This window comes from Lissotriton vulgaris, chromosome 9 (assembly GCF_964263255.1).
Source record: "Lissotriton vulgaris chromosome 9, aLisVul1.2, whole genome shotgun sequence".
NCBI classification, from domain to species: Eukaryota; Metazoa; Chordata; class Amphibia; order Caudata; family Salamandridae; genus Lissotriton; species Lissotriton vulgaris.
The window spans coordinates 164,560,826-164,584,628 of NC_141697.1; positions in this window are offsets into that span (position 1 = coordinate 164,560,826).

The following is a 23,803-nucleotide window of genomic DNA, read 5'->3' on the forward strand; positions in this document are numbered from 1 at the left end:
GCACAAAAAATCACTATTTCCCGATAGTACACCTCATGAAAAACACAGGATTCTGACAATCTGTTTACCAATGGGGATTGCACCGCATGTGGAGGACTGTGACACTTGGGGTACAGTCTTTGCTTCAATCTACACAAAAACACATGGTGTTCTGTCTATGGCGGTGATACCAGATGTTCTTAAATTTAGGTATGAAATTACTAAAATATTTTAAACAGGTGTCAGCTATATTATTAGCTAACATTAGAGGTGAAGCAGCATCAGTGTTAATACGCCAAAAGTTAAAGGAAACAGATATAGCAGACCAACCATTTGAACTTGCTAGACTAATTGAAAAATCTTATGAAGAATTAGGAAGAGATAGTTTGGGGGAAAAACATTAAAACCCCAACTAACTGAAAATCCCGAAAAAACATTTATTAAAAATAATCTCACAACTCCAAAGAAGAAGTGGGAGAGTAATAAACAGTCTCTTCCTAGAGAAAAATATTCTCAGGGAGCCCTCTGAAAAAAGATATAATCTTAAAAATAGGGATAATTGGAAAAAAACCTGACAGATATCAAGATAATGATACACACCTCTCGATCTTTTCAGACTTCCTTGCAGAAATCGGAAAGAAGAGGACGGTCAGAACACAAGGAAGAACGCATCAAGTCCAAAGACAAGGAACCTGTTCACCAAAGTAAAAAAGCTCAATTTTCCAAAAAGAAGGTAGCAAGCATAAAAATCAGAAATGCCGAGGATCCTGAGGACACAACTCAAGAACGGGGAGTGGGCTCAGACAATGCTAGACAGCGCCGCAGAAGTAACCATAGTTCGCAGGATCCTGAAGGATCATCTGGAGACAGTGGACATGAAAGAATGCATTCAGGTCGAAACTGCAGACACCAGGGTTAGTGTACCCCACAAATTATATGAAATAATGCTCCGGATGGAGGGGGACATAAGGAAAATAAGAGCACTCTTTTGGGAGAAGCTCTCTAAGGGCTATGACATTCTTCTAGCTGAACAAGACTGGCCACCTGAATTTGTCAGAGAGTGCCCACATGGCGAAGATATAATTATGCCAGCCTTCTCGAATCACATCCCAATCCATAAAAAATATACATATGCCAGAAAATGGGCTGTGGCACAGGCTCCAGCTCTATACAAAAATCATGTAGGATGGGATGAGGACTCACCTCCCCACAAAATCCAGTTAAAAAACCAGCCCACTGCACAAAGGCAGTACCCAGTAAAGCAAGAAGCTAAAAAACAAGTCAGGGAGATTTTAAATCAACTTGAATACCAAGGGGTGATTGAAACAAACACCTCACCTATAAACAATCCTTTGTTTCCTGTCTCCAAACCAGACAATACATATTGTCTAGTATTGGAATACAGACACCTAAACTCTTGCTGCTATACATTTGCAGTACAAAATTCACATAGTGCAGTACTAATGAATAACATAATGCGCAAAAAATATAAAACAACATTAGACATCTCAAATGGATTCTTCTGTCAAAACGTTTCGCAGGAAAGCAGGCATTTGACCGCTTTCGCAATATTGGGAACCCAGCGACAATTCTGTTGTCTGCCCCAGGTATTCAAGAGTTGCCTGGGGTTATTTTCAGCAAGTGTAACAGAGTTACTCCACAAATACGATGATGAGGCATTATCTGATGTCGATGATATCTATCTGACGGATGATAATTTGGAGGTACACTTAAAAAGGGTGAACACCATAATACTTGGTTTCGCCTCTGAAGGGTATAAATTCAATTTTAAAAAATCAAGAATTGCCCACCTCAATATCATATTCTTGGGATATGAATTTTCAAGTGAAGGGAAAAGCCTAGCAGCAAACTTTCTAGAGAAATGTGCGCTACTCCAACCTCCAAAGACGCTGAAAAACTTACAGTCAATTCTAGGTTTCCTGAATTTTGGAAGAACTTATGTTCTGAACTACGCAGAGAGAGTTAAACCTCTCCACAAATTAATCAAACCTGATTTCAAACAAACACATTGGACTCAAAAACACACAGAAATTTTGCGTTCAGTCCAGACAGACATGTTAAGAAAAACAAAATTAGACACACGCGAAAACATGCGCAACCTTGTAATCCGAATCATCCCAGGGAGATGCAGATTCACGTACCTAACTTTTAATGAAGGGGAAACGGTACCAATAGCTTACAAATCACACTTGTACTCACAAGCAAAAATGACATTTATTTCAACTGAAAAGATTCTGACAGCGGGTGAAGCTGCTGTAGCAAGAGAGAGAGCTCTCGCACAGGGTAGACATGTAATGATTGTTACACCTGTGCCTGCCTTAGAGGCAGTGACAAAGGCAAGCATACCGAATGCAAAAGCTTTACATCCAAGATGGATACAATGGGTTAACTCTCTTGCTGCAACAGACGTTGAATACATTTTTGACCCGAAATTAAAAACACAAGAATTTCTCCAGTATGAACATGAATGTCCTCTGCCGACCGAAATTCTGCTCCTTGAACATTATGGCTGTATAATATATACAGACGGATCAGCACAGCCCGCAATTGGGGGTAAACAAGCCTATATTGCTGCGTGCACGATTGTTAAAGGTCGCTGGCGCGAAGGCAAATTTACACCTATGGTCACAAAAACTCAATCACTCGGAGACTGTACAGCTCAGCAAGCTGAACTACAGGCTTTCAAGATGGCGCTAGAAAATACAGATCGAGAATTCCCCACACTAATAGTGTGCGATTCGTATTACTGCATCCAGTCTTACAATGAGTATCTGCAGAACTGGGTTCAAAACGGCTTCAAAGACGCTAAAGGTGGCACAAACAAGCATAAGTTGTTTTGGGAACAAGTAGTTCTTTTACAGAAAGAACTACAAAAGACTCATGTGATACATACACTGAGCCATCAACGTGATGGCATTCACGTTGCAGGGAATTCATTGGCTTATGAAGCAGCGAAGTCAGCTGTGCAAATGGCTTCCGTAGCTGCCATCACCCGGTCAAAAACAAAAATAAACAGCGAAATAATGCAAGCTGTTACTGCTTCAATGACAAACAGTGGTAAGACACTCCCGAAAGGCTTTCCAGTAAAGTACTCATATATAACTGATGCAAACAATGTTCCTTTTGCTCGAATCCCTGAAGTTGGGGATAGGGCAATACTAAACATGGAACACAGGTTCGGACTGATCGTGGCAGCGCATGAAGGGCTCGCTTCTGCACATGCAGGTGTTTCCGCCACTGTATCATTATTAAAACAGAGATACTGGTGGCCACGCATGAGGAAACAAACTAGAGACTATGTACTGGAATGTGAAATCTGCCAGAAAATGAAAGTTTCTACAGTGAAACGTCCTGCACAAACGCCCCTTCTGATTTCAGATAAACCACTAGCGTGTGTTTATCTGGACCATTGTGGTCCCTTAACACGGGATGGCAACTATAAATACATCATGGTCGCACACGATTTATTTGGATGTGGCCCCAGCGCTCCGCTGACACCAGAACTGTTATAAAGGATCTGCGAGTCTTCATCGGCACATTCGCAATTGGCACGCTACATTCTGACCAGGGTCCTGCGTTTAGCTCTAGGGCTTACAAGGAGGCCATGGTCAGCTTGGGCGTTGCATTGCGGTACTCTAGTCCCTTCCATCCTGAGGGCAATGTGGTAGTGGAAAGAAAAAAACGTGACATAAAGCAATCCATAACAGCAAAGGTATTAGGTTCAGGTGATGGATGGGTCAAACATCTAATAAGTGTCCAACGTGGTCTTAACAATCTGCCAAGAAATTCTCTGGGGGGAATCACTCCTTATGAGCTACTATTTGGTACTAGAATGATAATCGAAGACCTCGATTGTCGAACTTCAGTGGTAGAACAAAAACCCTTTGATATCAAAGATCGTTTGGCTGTCTTACAGGACTTGAATGAAACAAGAAGAAGTCTGAGTAATACAACACAAAAGCCAACAGCCACTGAAGATAAACCACCTGTCCCAGCAAGACCTGTCTGGATTCCAAAGATTGGGGATCTAGTCAGGGAAAAAATAGCGGTGCAGAAGGAATTTGGCCTTCTTACAGAAAATAGGAACCTGTCTTAGGTATTCAAGGAACAAGATCAGTAGTACTACCGCCCCTTGCTGGTAAAAAGGAGAACAGAGTTGTGTTCATTGACCTGGTAAAACCACAACATGTGGCCAATAATAAATAGTAGGCCAAGTGGACTCCAAAGATGTAGCAGACAGCCATATCTTGCTACGATCCAAGAGGTTCAAACTGAAAAACTTATCACCTTTGATAAACCTGCAGTAAAAAAAGAAGGGCTGAGCAACAAAGCAATGGAACTCGCACCTCTTGAGACCCATATAACTGTTCGGCCAGAAACACCAGTATACAATGATGTAGCACCAGAATACACTAATATGATGAAGGAGAGATCCGTTACAGCGATTTGATAAAAACCCTGATGACATCTAAACAATTGACAGAACTGCATCTAGATACTTCATCAACTTTGATAACTTTTCTGAGGATCTCAGTGAACCTGAAGAAACAACAGCAAAGAAAACTCTCAGAGAGAAAATGACAGAACTTTTTCACCAACTTAAAAGAATATACATGGTTTCACCATGGATTGAATTTTGGTTTGGTTTAGGTGCATTTTTCCTCCGGCTCTGGCTAGGGAAAAATAATAGATGGAAAATATAGTACAATGGAGACAGCAAGTCAGAAAATCAACTTGGTCCTAAAACAAACCTCACAAATCATCTCATGTCGAAAAAAGGGACCTGTCATCAGTGAACATCACAGCCATCCCTATACCAGGCGGTATAGGATGGGATAAAATTGACTATGATATATACGGCCCGGTGGAAATGCTGAGGATTCCACATCAGTTTAAGGTCTCTCTGAATGACTTTGTAACACCCAGCACATTCTCTGATGATTGGGACTTTGAGACTATTAATAATATGATGTCAGATTTAGAAATGTCTGCAAAATATACTGAACATGACTATTTAGAAGGGTCATCAGACTATGAACAAATGTATTGTTTTAATCATTTTGGTCATCACTATTTGCACAGATCTGCAAACCCTAGAAATGTTTTAAAATATAATCAATGGGACCATTGTCCAACGCCACCAAAAGGCAGCTCTAAAACATTTATTGAAAATGTTCCTTATTACTCAGGATTCAATGTTACAGATCCAGAAACGTTCTATTTCAAAAATATGAATAGGATAGGAATGAAAACAATGTTAACCAATACTAAACAAATTTATTCTACAGACTTTTATGCTAAGTTGTCCACATTAGGTTACGACTTCTGGAAAGACGACATAGAGACAAAGACTGTCTGGGGCACAAAAGAATGGCAGGTGCAAGGTCTGGAAGCTTTATTCGGAGCCTGCATTATACCTGACCAAATAATGTTTTTGAATGACACTGTGCAACAAACATCTTGTCAGGGATTAGCAAAAATAAAAGATTTAAATAAACCGTCTATACCAAAGCCAATATCTGAGAATAAAAATACATCAGAGGGAGAGATAGACATACAATATGTTTTCACAAAGAACAGAACTAGTCCTGATTGGAAAAAATGGTTCATCTGGCCCACAGACACCAATAACTGTCAAGATAGATTTCTGAACAAAGCACAGGTGTTTACATTTAGCAGGCCAGATCCAAGATACTCCCAGAGACAACATCCAGGGATAGTTATGTATTGTTATTTATTTTCTTCTATAGCGCACGGCTACTTCCAAGAGCATCCCGGCGCTTTGGCGAAGAGAACTAAGTACAGAGTAACAACACAACAACTAAAAACTGAGGGAGATCAAGCGCTACTGTTGGACAAAAAGCCAGGTCTTCAGTGCTTTCCTAAAAGCTAGAAGGCTGTTTGCTTGTCTCAAAGACAGAGGTAGCTCATTCCAGCCCCACGGAGCCAAATAGCGAAAGGACCGACCACCAATTCTGGAACGCTTGATGGAAGGCACTACTGCCTTGGCCAAAGAAGCAGACCGCAAAGCCCTGTTAGGCAGGTTGAAAGAAAGACGTTTCCCAATGTACTTAGGGCCTACACCATGCAGGGCTTTAAAAGCCACGGTCAAGTCAATTCAATTCAATTCAATTCAAATCAATTTGTATAGCGCGCTACATACCCAGGGGGTCTCAAGGCGCTGGGGAAGGGTGGGGAGTTATTTGTCGAATAACCAGGTTTTAAGTTGCTTTCTGCATGCTAGGTGGTTTTGAGTGAGGCGAAGGTGAATGGGAAGTGAGTTCCAGGTTTTAGCCGCCAGGTAGGAGAAGGATCTTCCTCCCATGGTGGTTTTGTTGAAGCGAGGTACAGCAGCCAGGGCTTGGTTGGAGGAGCGTAGCTGGCGGGAGGGAGTGTAGAAGGAAAGTCGTGTGTTGAGGCATTCGGGTCCAAGTTCGTAAAGTGCTTTGTGTGCGTGGGTTAGGAGGCGGAATGATATCCTCTTGTTGACGGGGAGCCAGTGAAGGTTTTTTCAGGTGACCAGAAATGTGGTCATTACGCGGGATGTCTAGTATGAGTCTGGCTGAAGCGTTCTGGATGTGTTGGAGTTTTTTCTGAAGTTTTGCGGTGGTACCGGCGTATAGGGTGTTTCCGTAGTCCAGTCGGCTTGTAACCAGTGCGTGGGTGACCGTTTTTCTGGTTTCGGTGGGGATCCAGCGAAAAGTTTTTTTGAGCATGCGAAGAATGTTGAAGCAAGAAGATGAAACGGCCTTGACTTGTCCCGTCATCGAGAGTGAAGAGTCCGGAATGACGCCCAGGTTCCGTGCGTGGTCCGTCGGGATGGGTGCTTTTCCGAGGGATTCTAGCCACCAAGAGTCGTCCCAGGCAGAGGGGGAGGTGCCTAAGATAAGGACTTCTGTTTTGTCGGAATTCAGTTTCAGACGGCTGTGCTTCATCCACTTGGATACTTCTTTCATTCCTTCATGCAGGTTGGTTTTGGCGGTGTTAGGGTCTTTGGTGAGTGAGAGGATCAGTTGAGTGTCATCAGAGTAGGAAATGATGTTGAGGTTGTGTTGGCGTGCGATGGCCGCGAGGGGGCTCATGTATACGTTGAAGAGGGTGGGGCTGAGTGAGGAACCTTGTGGCACGCCGCAGATGACTTCAGTGGCCTCTGACTTGAATGGTGGGAGGCGGACTCTCTGGGTTCTTCCGGCAAGGAACGAGGTGATCCATTCCAGTGCTTTTCCTTGGATTCCGATGTTTCTGAGGCGTTGTAACAGGGTGCTATGACAGACTGTGTCGAAGGCTGCGGAGAGGTCGAGGAGGATGAGGGCGACTGTGTCTCCATTGTCCAGTAGAGTTCGAATGTCGTCTGTTGCTGCGATGAGTGCGGCCTCAGTGCTGTGTTTGGCTCAGAAGCCGGACTGTGAGGAGTCGAGGGATTTGTTGGTTTTGAGGAAGGCGGCGAGCTGGTTGTTGACAGCTTTCTCGATGACTTTGGCCGGGAATGGAAGGAGCGAGATGGGGCGGTAGTTTTTGAGTTCGGTGGGGTCCGCTGTGGGTTTTTTCAGAAGGGCGCTTAGTTCGGCGGGTTCCCAGCATTCCGGGAAGGTGGCAGAGTTGAAGGAGCAGTTGATGACATCTCGGAGGTGTGGTGCTATGATGGAATCTGCTTTGTTGAAGATGTGGTGAGGGCCAGGGTCTGTGGGGGATCCTGAGTGGATGGAGTTCATCAGGCGGATGGTGTCCTCAGTGGAGATTGTGTTCCAGTCATTAAGAATGTTCAAGGGGGGTGGAGGTACGGCGGAAGGTTGAGTGGGTTGGTCTCCGGGTTGGTTGACGAAGCTGTTGAGGATGTCTGCGATTTTGTCGTGGAAGAACAAAGCTAGGGAGTCGCAAAGGGCTTGAGAGGGAGTGATGTCGTTGGAGTTGGCAGTGGGGTTGGTAAACTCTTTGACGATGTTGAATAATTCCTTGCTGTTGTGTGCGTTGTTGTCAAGTCGGTCTTTGAAGGCGGCTTTCTTGGCAGTCCGGATCAGTTGGTGGTGTATGCGGGTGGCGTTTTTGAAGGCGTCCCTGGTGCTAGTGCTTGGGTCTTTTTTCCAGGCCTTCTCAAGGGAGCGACAGAGTTTCTTGGATTTCTTAAGATCATTGTTGAACCAGGGGGCGTTTTTGTTGCCAAGTTTGATTAGACGTGTTTTCAGGGGTGCTAGGTTGTCGGCGCTGTATGATAGCCATTGAGTGAGGTTAATGGCTGCTTGGTTGGGTTCCGAAGAGTGAACAGGGGGGTTTTGGAGAAGCGATGAGGAGATCTGGTCGAAGGTGATTTTGTTCCAGTTTCTTCGCAGAGTAGGTTGAGGGTGGTTGTGGTCTTTTTGCAGATAAAGTGAACGCAGCTGTGGTCCGTCCAATGGAGAGCTGTGGTGTGACTGAAGGAGATATGTTTGCTGGAGGTGAAGATGGGGTCGAGTGTGTGACCTGCATTGTGGGTGGGGGTATTAACAAGTTGTTTGAGTCCGAGGTTGGCGAGATTGTCCAGAAGGGTGGTGGTGTTGCTGTCGGTGCTCTTTTCCAGGTGAAAGTTGAGGTCTCCCAATAGAATGTAGTCTTCGGAGGGGAGGGCGTGTGGGGTGATAAAGTCAGTGATGTCTTCACAGAATTGTTCTTATGGGCGATAGCGATGCCTCCTCCTGTTTGTTTGGGGCGGTCTTTTCGGATGATCTTGTAGCCTTCCGGGATGGCGATGGTGATGTCTGGGGCTGAGGAGGCGTTCATCCATGTTTCTGTTAGGAAGGCGACGTCCGGAGAGATGGTGTCTAGTAGATTCCAGAGGTCGATGGCGTGTCTGTGGACCGAGCGGGTGTTGAGCAGGATGCATTTTAGGTGGTTGGTGTCAGATCTCTGCTTGGAGTTCGTGGATGGGGAGTTGGTTATGGTGCCGCCAAACTTGCAGGAGTTGCATGTGAAGGGTCCATGGGTTTGACCAGGAGCGGCTTGGGCGCAGTTGGGGAATCGGCCAGGGTTAAGGGCTAAGAGGGTGGAAGCGGCGTATGTAATGCGGGTGGGGTGGATGGTACGGGGGACAGGGGGTCTGGCGCTGGGCGCGGTCCAGGCACGGACGGGCGTAGATGGGCTTACCTTTGGCGCACCTTCGGCGCGCATGGGGCGCGACCGCTGCGCGTGGCCGCTGCACGGGGAGACATCTGTCATACGTAGGTGTAAGGGGAGGGGCGAGGCAGGGTCAGCTGGGAGGCGGGCGCGGGGTGGAGCTACGTCCTGGGAGTCACAACAAGCCACAAAATGGTTGCTACTGGGGGGAAAACGAAACTCGGCGAGCCTGGGGCCAAACAAAGCACAATGGAGCACTATCGGTTCAAAGCACAGCCACAATGCGTATCTCTACAGCGCAGTACAGAGAAGCATACACGGACAATGCACAAATATCAGTTCTAAAAGTTACAGAGCGAACTATGCAGGCAGCGGAAGTATTGCGGGGGAGGACGCGCTGTGGAGTCAGCTGGAGGCGCTACGATACCGCAGGGTGGTTTTAGGCGCTTCTGAGTCACCAGTCTTTAGGAGCGTGGAGTGGAGCGACCTCTTCCTAAGCAGGTCAGGAGAGTCACGGCGAGGGGATGGTGGGGTACGACTACCACAGTCTGTGGGAGGCAGGGTCAGCTGGGAGGCGGGCGCGGGGTGGAGCTATGTCCTGGGAGTCACAACAAGCCACAAAATGGTTGCTACTGGGGGAAAACGAAACTCGGCGAGCCTGGGGCCAAACAAAGCACAATGGAGCACTATCGGTTCAAAGCACAGCCACAATGCGTATCTCTACAGCGCAGTACAGAGAAGCATACACGGACAATGCACAAATATCAGTTCTAAAAGTTACAGAGCGAACTATGCAGGCAGCGGAAGTATTGCGGGGGAGGATGCGCTGTGGAGTCAGCTGGAGGCGCTACGATACCGCAGGGTTGTTTTAGGCGCTTCTGAGTCACCAGTCTTTAGGAGCGTGGAGGGGAGCGACCTCTTCCCAAGCAGGTCAGGAGAGTCACGGCGAGGGGATGGTGGGGTACGACTACCACAGTCTGTGGGAGGCAGGGTGAGCTGGGAGGCGGGCGCGGGGTGGAGCTACGTCCTGGGAGTCACAACAAGCCACAAAATGGTTGCTACTGGGGGAAAACGAAACTCGGCGAGCCTGGGGCCAAACAAAGCACAATGGAGCACTATCGGTTCAAAGCACAGCCACAATGCGTATCTCTACAGCGCAGTATTGAATAGAATTCTCCTGGGAATGGGCAACCAGTGCAATGCTTTTAGTAACTCAGCAGCACTGGCCCGTCTCGGGAGCCCAAAGATAGCACGGGCTGCCAAATTTTGTACCACCTGTAGGCGGGTCAAAAGGTATTTGGGTAGGCCCAAATACAGGGCATTCGCGTAATCCAAACGCGACCCTATAAGTGCCCGTACGATGTTTTTTTTGTATTGGAGCGACAGCAGAGGGAGAAACTTCCTGAGCATCCTCAGGATACCAAAGAATTTCCCAGAGAGCCCTATAATCTGGGGTCTGAAAGAGAGGTCGCAATCAATCACAATTCCAAGATTTTTCGCTTTGGAAGAGACACTGTCCGGGGTAAACATGTCCCGTGGCCACCAGGCCTTCCAACTGGGCTCCGCTGTACAGCCAAAGAAAAGCAGCTCCGATTTATCGACCGGGTTCTCAGACCAGATGGGATCAGCTCCTTGGAGCACCTCCAACCCAGCCGGAACGTAACCACCTCCCTCCTCAGGACCCATCTATCCAGGCACCTGGGTACCTACCTGAGGATGGGGAACTCGCAATATACAAGCTCATATCATCAGAAACACCACTAAATCTATAGGGATTACTAAGAATACTCACTGATTACTAAGGACATCCATGCCCTACACCACACTCATACCTCATAGTCTCGCGACCACATGGGTCCAGACTAATCTACCCTGGGGCAGTTCTGATTATGTACCATTACACACTGATCACCATCAGTGCTCACTCGACACGCAATCCGGCGTATCTACACACTAGGCTGCAGCCCTAGTGCTCTCTTTTTATCTGGTCCACAATCCGGCGGACCTAAACACTGGTCTCCCTCCCAGTGCTCGCTCACTTACAACATGATCCACAATCCGGCGGATCTACACACCAGTCTCCCACCTGGTGCTCACACAAGCCGCAATCTTGCGGGTATACACACTGACCACATTCAGTGCTCTCACTAACGCCGCTACACAACGACGACCACTTTAATATGAATACCTTCAGCTCTCTCTCTATGTTGGGAAGTCTCTCTCACTATTCACTAAGGGTTCGCTACTACAATAATATTATGGGATGGCCGAATCACTTAGTGTCAATAATTCCCTAGCTCAAGGGCTCCTCTCTCTCCCTAATTATTCAGTGGCTACTTACCGGATCAGGGGCAGCATCTGTTCTGGCTGTAACACCTGACTAGAAGGAAAGGTTACCTGTGCTTTAAGAACAATAGACACACACTGTATGATTACCTGATTAAAACGCTCTCTATCATAAGAACAACACATGCACACTAGTTCACTAAGAACTGGGGTATCTTTATTACAATAACAATAGATTAATAGAATACACATACACAGATCTGCGGGGTATCTATAACTAACAGGAACTTTAACACACCGCTGAAAGAAAAGGATTAGACATACAATATAACAGGGACAATGTTATCTGCGGGGTCTCTGTGACTAACAGGAACTTTAACACACCGCTGAAAGAAAAGGATTAGACATACAATAGCCTAGGGAATAAAGACAAGATTAAGGTGTAAGTGTAAAGTGGACTAGTTTAGACTACCTCACCTATTAGAAGGAAGATTTATCTCTGTCTCTGGTGGGATCAGGGCTCTCTCTGTCTCTCCCTCCGTCACCACAGCTTCACGCCTCTGGCTCAACTGCTCCAGCTGACAGCCTCAACTCCTCCATCTGCTTTAATGCATTCTGACAAACTGGCAGTCCCAGCTGATAGTTACTGCTCTCTTCAGCTTCAGCAATCATCTGCCTTCTTTCTCCATTCCAGAAAACCAATAGAACTGCACTGCACTCTGCAGCTCCAGCAGACATCCTACTCTCCACTCTTCAAGAACCAAACTGACCACTCCTCCTCTTCTGCACTTCGCTGATATGGATTCCTCTCCCCTCATGGAAATTTCCAACAGAGGGCTGCCTCCCACCGAATTCCTGTGCTAGCTCCAGGGCCTCCACGCAACCGCAGTGCGCATCTGCATGTTAAGTCTGGGCCCAAGAGACAAACACATTCCTCGGATAAGAACCAGTCCTGGCTGGTTTTCCCCTAGCAGTCAACAGCCTTAACTATAAACATTATCTTTCCCCTTCAAGCATCTCAGCTCTGCAGGGATAGAAAGCAAAATGGAGTCTCTCTAGTTCTGGGCCTTGTAGGCCTGAGAAGGATGAAATAACCCTTAGCTCTGTCACAGTACCTACACAAACCATACCAATGTGTAATATAAAGTCAGGACCACAGGATCCACCCTCAACTATAGGCAAAATAATGGGATCTATGACAGAATTTTGACAGACAGAATATCGACCTACACAAATATCGGCGTAATTATATCGATTGCAAGAATATCGATGCCCTATGTACAAAATGGTAAGTACCAAAATATCGAAAAAATAATATCGATGTTAAAAATATCGTTGTCAAATATATCGTTTTTTTTGGGTTTAAAAAAACATGAAAAATACTGTAAATAATACTTATAAATTACTTAAACATATTTAAATATATTTAATAATGGTAAAAAAAGAATAATACATATTTAATAAAAAAAATAATATTAACAAATCATATATAATATATACTTACTTAACAATAATTACTATTCCCACTCCAGAGGGTGCAACAGTAGAGAAAGTGTTGGATAGCGTAGGGGTAAAAATTACTATTCCCACTCCAGAGGGTGCAACAGTAGGGAAAGTGTTGGATAGCGTAGGGGTTAAAATTACTATTCCCACTCCAGTAGGTGCAACAGTAGGGAAAACTGACCCTGAACCCAAAAAATATCCCTTTACCCAAGAACTGAAAACTGACCTTGAACCCTAAAAATACCCCTTTACCCAAAAAACCAAAAATGACCCTGAACCCTAAAAATACCCCTTTAGCCAAAAACCCAAAACTGACCCTGAACCCTAAAAATACTCCTTTACCCAAAATTAATTAATATTACAATTAAATTACTTCCCACCCTATTCCCCTATAAACCCACAACCCGCTCCAGTAGTAAAACATATAATTTAGTTAAAAATATACATAAATTATCAATTAATAATTCAAATAATCAATTAAAATAATTCATTGCCAATTAATATTTAATTGCAAAATAAATTAATCATTAAAAAATAATTATTTAATTACAAATAAATTACTTCCCACCCTATTCCCCTATAAACCCACAACCCGCTCCAGTAGTAAAACATATAATTTACTTACAAATATACATAAATTATCAATTAATTAATCAATTAATCAATTAAAATAATTCATTGCCAATTATTATTTAATTGCAAAATAAATTAATCATTAAAAAATAATTATTTAATTACAAATAAATTACTTCCCACCCTATTCCCCTAAAAACCCACAACCCGCTCTGGTAGTAAAACATATAATTTACTTTTATATATTTTTTATTTATAAAAACATATTAAACACATATGATAACAATTAATTTAAATACTTAACTAAAATTTCTAACACATATTAGTAAATCGAAATTACTTACATCGATATATATGCTATCGATATAAGTAATGCCGATATTACTTACATCGATATATATGCTATCGATATAAGTAATTTCAATATTACTTACCTTAGGGTCGATATTCTGGCCATCGATATTCTGGACATCGATATTCTGTCCCTTCGATATTAGCAACTCGATATAAGTGTAAGTCGAAATTAAAGATTCGATATTTTGACTGTGTACCAAAATGATGAAAGAACACATAACTATGCTAAAGCCAATAGGCAATAGATGGATTAGAGTCAAGAATAAGGGATCTATCATCATATAAAGCAGCTATCCTCTAGTTTATGCTTCTAGGTCTGGCAAAAAGGCTTTAAAGGACCAACACAAAGTAAGAATACAGATTATAGATGTTAGCAAGCTTAAAGTCATCATCACTCAGAAATAGAGCCAGAAAACCATGTCAGTACATTGCACCCTTGACTTTATCTTGCGAACATCTGTAAACAACAACATCCAAGTAAACAAACATCAACATAATCTATCAACAAAACCAAAAACCAAAAAACTCTCTAAAAAGAATGATAACTTAAGGAAATTCCACCTGAAACTTGATGTAGGGAATACAAATCTAACAGCCAACTAGAAACAAATCAAAGCACCCTTGACCTGAATGCTGAAACATAACTAAGATTGATCTGATAACAACAGAAACCAACCAAAGCACCCTCGAACTAAATGTGCCTCAACTTCTAGTGATAACTGATGAAATCTTTTGATGTAGGGACATGTTTGTAGAATGAAAACAGCAAAGGGCCTAAATGGGGCCTACCTACTTTGGTCAACTTAAGAACTAAATGTACCTCAACTTCTAATGATAAAACAACAAAGGGCCTAAATGAGGCCTACCTACTTTGGTCAACTTAAGAACTGAATGTGCTTCAACTCCTAGTAATAAAACAACAAAGGGCCTAAATGAGGCCTACCTACTTTGGTCAACTTAAGAAATAATTTGGTGAAATCTGACAAATAAACATGACAAAGGGTCCTCAAGTTCTGGGCAAACATTACTAATAGATGTAGGACATAACCTGACTAAAAGACACACCTCACAGGACAACTTAAAGTCTAGGGTAACCACCCTTGGAACTAATCCCACTGTTCTAATTAAGAGTTGATGAATCAAAGTGAAAATGTAATAACAGGAAAATAAGGATAACCCCATTCCTACAAAATAGCTGGTGTAGCACTATGCATATCAAGCAATAAATCAAAGAAAATTATCTAAGTGTGGTGCATATCTAAAAGATAAATTTGAACCATGCCAAAGGCAATAGGTAAAGGACACAATATCACAAAACAGTTAGCACCTAGTTCCTCACTGTATCACACTGTGGAACACATGTGTGCACCATCATTACTATCTCTTTCATTGGCAAGACTGTTTTGCAGAAAACAGGAAAACTATGAAATAGATGAAAGATAAACAAGTGTATCAATAATGAAATGGCATAGCATACTAAAGGCAATATATATATATATGAATTATTTCATTCATGTTGCACTGCATAAACATCAAAACCAATAACAGGACTGTAAAACTCTTTTGTAAGTGGGGCCTGTATATGGTAATTGCAAAAGTGGCATAATGTCCATCTGAAATAAAAACATGGGAAAAATGCAAGGCCCAATAAAGCAGCCAAGTAATTACTTTTCTGCATTTCATCATTAGGGATCATAGCACCTGACTCGTGCAAAATTGTAAATTAGGGTTCAAAAATATATATAACTTTTGGCAAGGCAGTCAATTGTGGAAAGACAGTCTGTTGATTCATCAGTGTAGGTCACCACCCTTCATCTTCATCTGTATCCGGTGCCAAGGAAGCACTTCCTCCGATCTGGTCATTAGTCACCAGCTTCCGCCGTTCATCCGCCACCAATCCGGTCTGGTCTGGTTCCATCTTCCAAAAACAACAAACTAACATAAAAAATGAAAACAATAAAGTAAAATAACAAAGGGAGTGGGAGGGGGGTGGGCCAACGCACACACCAAACACCACAACCCAACAACCTGAAACGAAAAAACAAGTATCATTAATCTAGCAAAAATAAATTTTCCATTTAAAAAGCACCCCAAGTGCTTTTTATTGTCGAAAGAAACCTCCTAATTTATAAAAGAAATTATTCTACATTCAAGGAATAATTTAAATCATATTCTTTTAAATTTGTTTGGGCAAAATCCAATTTTGTCATACACAGCCAGAAGGGCTGGGGCCTAGCAACTCCCAACTCCTCTGAGAGACAGCCCCTCCCTTCAGAAAGATGTTCGCGCTCGGAGTTTTGAATCAGCTCCAAGCATAACAAGTAGAAGCCGAGCTTCATTGCGATCTAAAATTGAATGACTGCCAAATGTTGAACTCATTGCAAGAGCAAAACTCCTGCCAATTATTCTGTTTACACTACTAAGGGAAAAACTATTCATTTGCAAGCATGCCTTATCTGAAGTCAATGAAGCTTTCAATACTGACTGTAAGGAAGAGCAACTTGACCCCCTCCTTATATAAACATTTCTCCGCGGCTCATTAAGTTTTTTCCTCTACACTGCCTTCCCCTTCTTCGTGATGTCACCCACAGGGTGGTTCCTCCACCCTTTCAAAACTCTGAGAGCTGAGAACAGCTGCCAAGTTACTGAAGAGAGGGCCTGGCCAAATTGCAAGCATCCTTTATCTACAAATGCGAAGGAAGCCTGAGTCAGTTGGAGGACCGTAGCCCTCCCTTTATATCAACAACTGTCCGCGGAAAAGAATTGGAGTATGGCCAAGAATAACAAACTGGGATTCACTGCTCTCATAAGTAACACACTGGGCCTCCTCCCTTACAAAGCTCCGAGCTGAGAACTGGTGCCTGGCTCATATCAGTCAAGGTCATTTCAAATTCTTTGTAACTCAAAACACATCTGTTCCCAGGCCAGAGAGCTAACCACTATTCTCTAACTAACCGAAGCAAATTTAAAACGTGATGAAAAGCATCCTAAAATCAGTAATTAATAAGGACATATTTTTTGCAACTAAGTCACATGCTAGCATTTAAAAATAAATCTATCATAAAAACAGCTACTGGCTGAAAGGGAAAATATTAGAACAACATTGCATTTAAACACATTACATTTTTTCTTTTTTAAACAAGGGGCAACATGTAATTTTGCATTGCATAATCAAAAATTCATAATTTAGAGTGCAAGCTTTTCTACACTACATATTAAAAAGGGCCAGATTCAACATCATTTATTTTTCAAATAGCCAGTTTTTCAAACTGAGTGGGTTAACTTTCACACGCTATTCTAAGGGGCAGCTTGCATTGGAAAAAATAATAATCATGTATATTTTCTAGAACACATTTTTGTAAAAGGCACACGGTTGCATTTCACTAATTAAAATCACATTCTATGATGGGTCTGTTTTATTTTTCTACTTCACAACCGGTAACGCATTAATTCTAAAACACTGGTTCGTGTGCCATCCACAGCTGAAAACCCTTATCTCAATCCGACTGGTTGATTTATAACTTTCCGACCTGCGAGTCAGACACATTAAACCATGTGTTCCAAGGCAAACCCACACAAATTCGTGGACGCATTTCAAATAGAATGTTAAATGAACACAGCTTTTCTCTCTATGCAAGATGTAACCATTCTGTCAGCAAGCTGACAAAGCACATAGGCAGAACCCAGCAACCAATGAAAGTGAAATCAAACCATCATTCATCCAAACAATCACTGACTTTTAGTGTCAGCTCACATAACCATGCATGTTAAACAGCATGTTAAAATAAATACTGCCGTCTCAATTCAAGATATTAACCCTTTGGCAGCTCAAACACAATCATTCCCCAATGTCTGCAGTACATGGGAAATTCAAGAATTTATCACTCCACGTTTTCAAATAACACGTGCACACATCTACAAAACAATTTCCCCAAGCATTTGAAAGAGATCCAGCTCTCTCCTGCCTAACGCAACACTAGCATGCTCTGTACAAGCCATATCCACATGGCGCTATTCACAAGCCATATTTACAAGAAAGTCAACAAGTTCAAAAAATGACACGCTCTTCACAAGGAATATATTCAAGGCGCAATTCACAATGAATACAGCAAGTCAAAAAGAGAACATGCACCTCACAAGCCACATTTACATGGCGCTATTCACAAGCCATATTTACAAGAAAGTCAACAAGTCCAAAAAAATGACATGCTTTTCACAGGGCATATATACATGGCGCAATTCACAGGGAACACAGCAAGTCAAAATGAGAACAAACTCCTCACAAGCCATATTTACAAGGAGCTATTTACAAGGAACTCCACAAGTCATATTACATTGAACACATTTTACATTGCACAGCATAAGCAAACACAGCAAGCAATGTAATGGGCAATTTAAAAGCATTTTTCACACACATTTGTACAATTGGACCATCACAAAGATGTAATTGGCTCCCTCATGTAATGTCACCCTTCAAGCCTGACAGTTCAAACACCAAGATGAAAAGCATTTCTTCCACCCTGCATAAGTCAAATGCCATGATGTACTGCAATCTCCTTACACTGCAACTGTTCAAGCCCATAGGCCAATTTTCGTGCCAAGTGCAAACCATCAAGATAAAAATCAATACAGCACACACAGGCTTCGTAAACGGTTCGTCGACGCCAGATGTAACTGGCGATAAGGGCACTCCCCCACAACTTATGGGAAACTATCCAAATACATGTCCAGGGCACACAGGCTTCGTAAACTGCAAGACTACGCCAGATGTAACGACCGGGTTCTCAGACCAGATGGGATCAGCTCCTTGGAGCACCTCCAACCCAGCCGGAACGTAACCACCTCCCTCCTCAGGACCCATCTATCCAGGCACCTGGGTACCTACCTGAGGATGGGGAACTCGCAATATACAAGCTCATATCATCAGAAACACCACTAAATCTATAGGGATTACTAAGAATACTCACTGATTACTAAGGACATCCATGCCCTACACCACACTCATACCTCATAGTCTCGCGACCACATGGGTCCAGACTAATCTACCCTGGGGCAGTTCTGATTATGTACCATTACACACTGATCACCATCAGTATTCACTCGACACGCAATCCGGCGTATCTACACACTAGGCTGCAGCCCTAGTGCTCTCTTTTTATCTGGTCCACAATCCGGCGGACCTAAACTCTGGTCTCCCTCCCAGTGCTCGCTCACTTACAACATGATCCACAATCCGGCAGATCTACACACCAGTCTCCCACCTGGTGCTCACTCAAGCCGCAATCTTGCGGGTACACACACTGACCACATTCAGTGCTCTCACTAACGCCGCTACACAACGACGACCACTTTCCTATGAATACCTTCAGCTCTCTCTCTATGTTGGGAAGTCTCTCTCACTATTCACTAAGGGTTCGCTACTACAATAATATTATGGGATGGCCGAATCACTTAGTGTCAATAATTCCAAGCTCAAGGGCTCCTCTCTCTCCCTAATTATTCAGTGGCTACTTACCGGATCAGGGGCAGCATCTGTTCTGGCTGTAACACCTGACTAGAAGGAAAGGTTACCTGTGCTTTAAGAACAATAGACACACAATGTATGGATAAAACGCTCTCTATCATAAGAACAACACATGCACACTAGTTCACTAAGAACTGGGGTATCTTTATTACAATAACAATAGAATAATAGAATACACATACACAGATCTGCGGGGTCTCTATAACTAACAGGAACTTTAACACACCGCTGAAAGAAAAGGATTAGACATACAATATAACAGGGACAATGTTATCTGCGGGGTCTCTGTGACTAACAGAAACTTTAACACACCGCTGAAAGAAAAGGATTAGACATACAATAGCCTAGGGAATAAAGACAAGATTAAGGTGTAAGTGTAATGTGGACTAGTTTAGACTACCTCACCTATTAGAAGGAAGATTTCTCTCTGTCTCTGGTGGGATCAGGGCTCTCTCTGTCTCTCCCTCCGTCACCACAGCTTCACGCCTCTGGCTCAACTGCTCCAGCTGACAGCCTCAACTCCTCCATCTGCTTTAATGCATTCTGACAAACTGGCAGTCCCAGCTGATAGTTACTGCTCTCTGCAGCTTCAGCAATCATCTGCCTTCTTTCTCCATTCCAGAAAACCAATAGAACTGCACTGCACTCTGCAGCTCCAGCAGACATCCTACTCTCCACTCTTCAAGAACCAAACTGACCACTCCTCCTCTTCTGCACTTCGCTGATATGGATTCCTCTCCCCTCACGGAAATTTCCAACAGAGGGCTGCCTCCCACCGAATTCCTGTGCTAGCTCCAGGGCCTCCACGCAACCGCAGTGCGCATCTGCATGTTACATCTGGGCCCAAGAGACAAACACATTCCTCGGATAAGAACCAGTTTTCCCCTAGCAGTCAACAGCCTTAACTATAAACATTACCTTTCCCCTTCAAGCATCTCAGCTCTGCAGGGATAGAAAGCAAAATGGAGTCTCTCTAGTTCTGGGCCTTGTAGGCCTGAGAAGGATGAAATAACCCTTAGCTGTGTCACAGTACCTACACAAACCATACCAATGTGTAATATAAAGTCAGGACCACAGGATCCACCCTCTACTATAGGCAAAATAATGAAAGAACACATAACTATGCTAAAGCCAATAGGCAATAGATGGATTAGAGTCAAGAATAAGGGATCTATCATCATATAAAGAAGCTATCCTCTAGTTTATGCTTCTAGGTCTGGCAAAAAGGCTTTAAAGGACCAACACAAAGTAAGAATACAGATTATAGATGTTAGCAAGCTTAAAGTCATCATCACTCAGAATTAGAGCCAGAAAACCATGTCAGTACAGCCATGCTGCCGGAACCACTCAAAGACCGCATCAAGACAGTCCCTGATCCGTATGCTGTCGAAGGCCTCGACCCTGTCACAAAAGAACAGAAGCTGGGTGTCGTCAGCATAGGATATAATCTCGGCGCCAAAGGATTCCGCCACCACTGCCAGAGGGGCCATAAAGATGTTAAAAAGCATGGGGCTAAGAATGGAACCTTGAGGAACCCCCACCTCTAGCGGCGTCATATCGGCGGAAAAAGGGGGCACCCAGATCGTTTGCCGGCGGCCGGTAAGAAAGGATTGAAACCATTTCAACACCGTCCCTCGTTTGCCAATTTCCCAGAGTCGCAAAAGGAGACCATCATGAGGGACGGTGTCGAAAGCCGTCAACAAATCTAGCATGACCAACATGGCTTTACCTCCCGAATCTAACACTTCCCTGATGGCGTCTGTGACCTCGAGCAGGGCCGTCTCCGTGCTAAAATTAGCACGGAAGTCAGATTGAGACATGTGTAAGAGGTCGTTCTCCTCGATGAAATTGGAGATCGACTGATGTACATGCTTCTCGGTCACTTTCGCCAGAGCAGGGAGAAGAGAGATCGGCCTATAGTTGGCGTGCAAGAGGAGATCCAAATTAGGCTTTTTAATCAGCGGTAGCATCAAGGCACATTTCCAGGCCTGAGGGACCACACCAGTGGACAAAGAAGAATTGAGAAGTGGATTCAGAAGGGTGTTAAGAACAGGAGCCACTTTCCCCAAACATTTCGCCGGGCAGGGATCCAATGGCGAGCCGGATTTCAACCGTGACAGAAGGTCCAAAGAGGTGGTAAAAGACATAGGGGGAAATTCACAGAGATAGGGGCGATATCCATCCATAGGGGGCAGGAGGGACAGGCCGCCGACATCCGACGAGGGACAGGCAGGAAGAAAGGAGTCCTGAATGGACTTGATTTTATTTACAAAGAACTCGGCTAATTGCTTTATCCAGAGCTCTGAATGCATATGAGAAGTAGTGTTTAAGGAGGGGGAGGTAAAATCCTTTACAATTCTAAAGATCTCTTTACTAGCATTTTTAGCCTCATCTATTCTATGCTCCATCCCAGATCTGCATGTGATAAAATCTAATCGCCGCTCTGTATTTCAGTCTCTCAGCTGGATCATAGACACGCCGCCAGGCCCTTTTTCGCCTTCTTGCAATCCTAGCGGAGGGACCTTAAATGAGGAGTGAACCAGGGGGCGGATGTATGCCCCTCCGTAGATTTGGTCATCTTCTCGGCAGCCAAAGCCTCAAATCTGGCCGTAAGCCATTTGTGGAAGAGAGTAAGATTCTCCTCCAGATTGCCCGAAAGTTGACAGGGGAAACTATGGAGGGCATCGGACAGCATATCAGCGGAGACCAGATGAAAAGGCCGAAAGGTCCTAATGGAATCTCTCTGAGGCCTCGTCCGATGTGTGGCAGTAGAGACCAACGCAAAATTAATTAAAAAGTGGTCAGACCACAGAACAGGCTGCGGTAGAGACACAACAAGTGGTCTCGTAGAAAAAACCTGGTCCAAAGTGTGACCTTTGTTGTGAGTCGGGCAGCGAATAAAAGGGAGAAGCCCAAACGGGGCCGTGATGTCAACAAGTTTTATAACATCGGGATCCAAATTGTTGTCCATATGCAAATTAAGGTCGCCTAATAGAATACAGTGCTCTGACCTAAGGCATGGTACTGAAAGTGCCACTTGAAGTTCGTCAAAAAAAGACCCAAGAGGTCCCGGCGCTCTGTAAATAAGAATCCCAGTACAAGCTTGTAAGGAAGAAAGGTGGAGAGTAAAACCTAAGGCCTCGCAGCCCTGAATGTCATCTACCGGAAAGGTAGTGCAGGAAATATGTTTGTCCACAATTAAGGCCACACCTCCGCCTCTACCAGTCACTCTGTCCCTCCTGAAGATATTATACTCTGGAGGAATGGCATTGGCCAGATCCGGGGCAGAGCCTTCCCCAGCCAAGTCTCAGTAAGAAATAAACAGGATATATTGGACTCCCGCAGCAGGTGATAGTGACAACATATAGTGTAGGGAAGCTATGCCTTGAATGGCTGAAAACTTCTACACTTCCAGAAATTAAACAACACTTAACTTTATTTAAAGAAAGCAATGATTTGCAAGATTTCTTATTGGGACCTCGCAAACCATGGCAGAAACGTTTCATATACACCGGTATATATATGCTGCGTACAACGAAGATTGGAAAGTGACACAATTAGAAACTGCAAAAAGAATACGAGAAATTGATCGTATTAACTAGGAGAAAGCTCCCGCTGTAGTGGACAATGGGTTAACTACTCTGTCTTCCAGAATATATTCACTGGACAGTATTGTATCTTCTGCTATAGACAGAATGGAACAGGACTTGCTAATGTTACAACACGGCCAGTCTCAATTACGTTCTATAATGCAGCTAGGCTGGACACTGCAAAATCTGCGTTCAGGCTATGTGCCATGGAGGCTAACAATACAACGTCATTGTTTACTGGGTTTAACCTTACAGATAAACAAATCTCTTTGGCACAAAGAGGAGCAGACTATACGGTGCTGAGGATTGAAAAACTGGAATGATTACCATTGACAGTTTCTGAGAAACCCGTGTTCGAATGAATAATTCATGGCACCATTATGATACCAGTGACGATTTTCCAGTTTCAGTATTGTCTACAGCATATGCCAGAAGGCCTGTATGAAACGTTGGGTAAAGAATACATTACGTCAACATGGACTCTACCATATACACACACATTTTGGAACAATTCACTAAGTGGTACACTTCTGTGCCAAGGTATTAATTTACACGGAGCCTGCAACCGTTCTGCAAATAACCTTTCTTTTTTTTTTAAACAGTTCTTTATTGAGATTTTAACATTTTATCCTACCACCGTTCACCCCCCCCACCCTCCAATACAGGCAAATAGTTTTATAAATATATACATATTCAGATATATGCATATTTTGAACATGTAACATATATATCTATATATTTCCCCCCCTCCCCTTTTTTCTTCCCCTTCCCTTCTTAAACTGAACATAGCGAGTAATTATTTGGGACCAGATAAACAAGACAATTCATAATCACAGTAATACATTAGATAAACAATTTAAGCCGTCTATCATAGACCATCCATCCA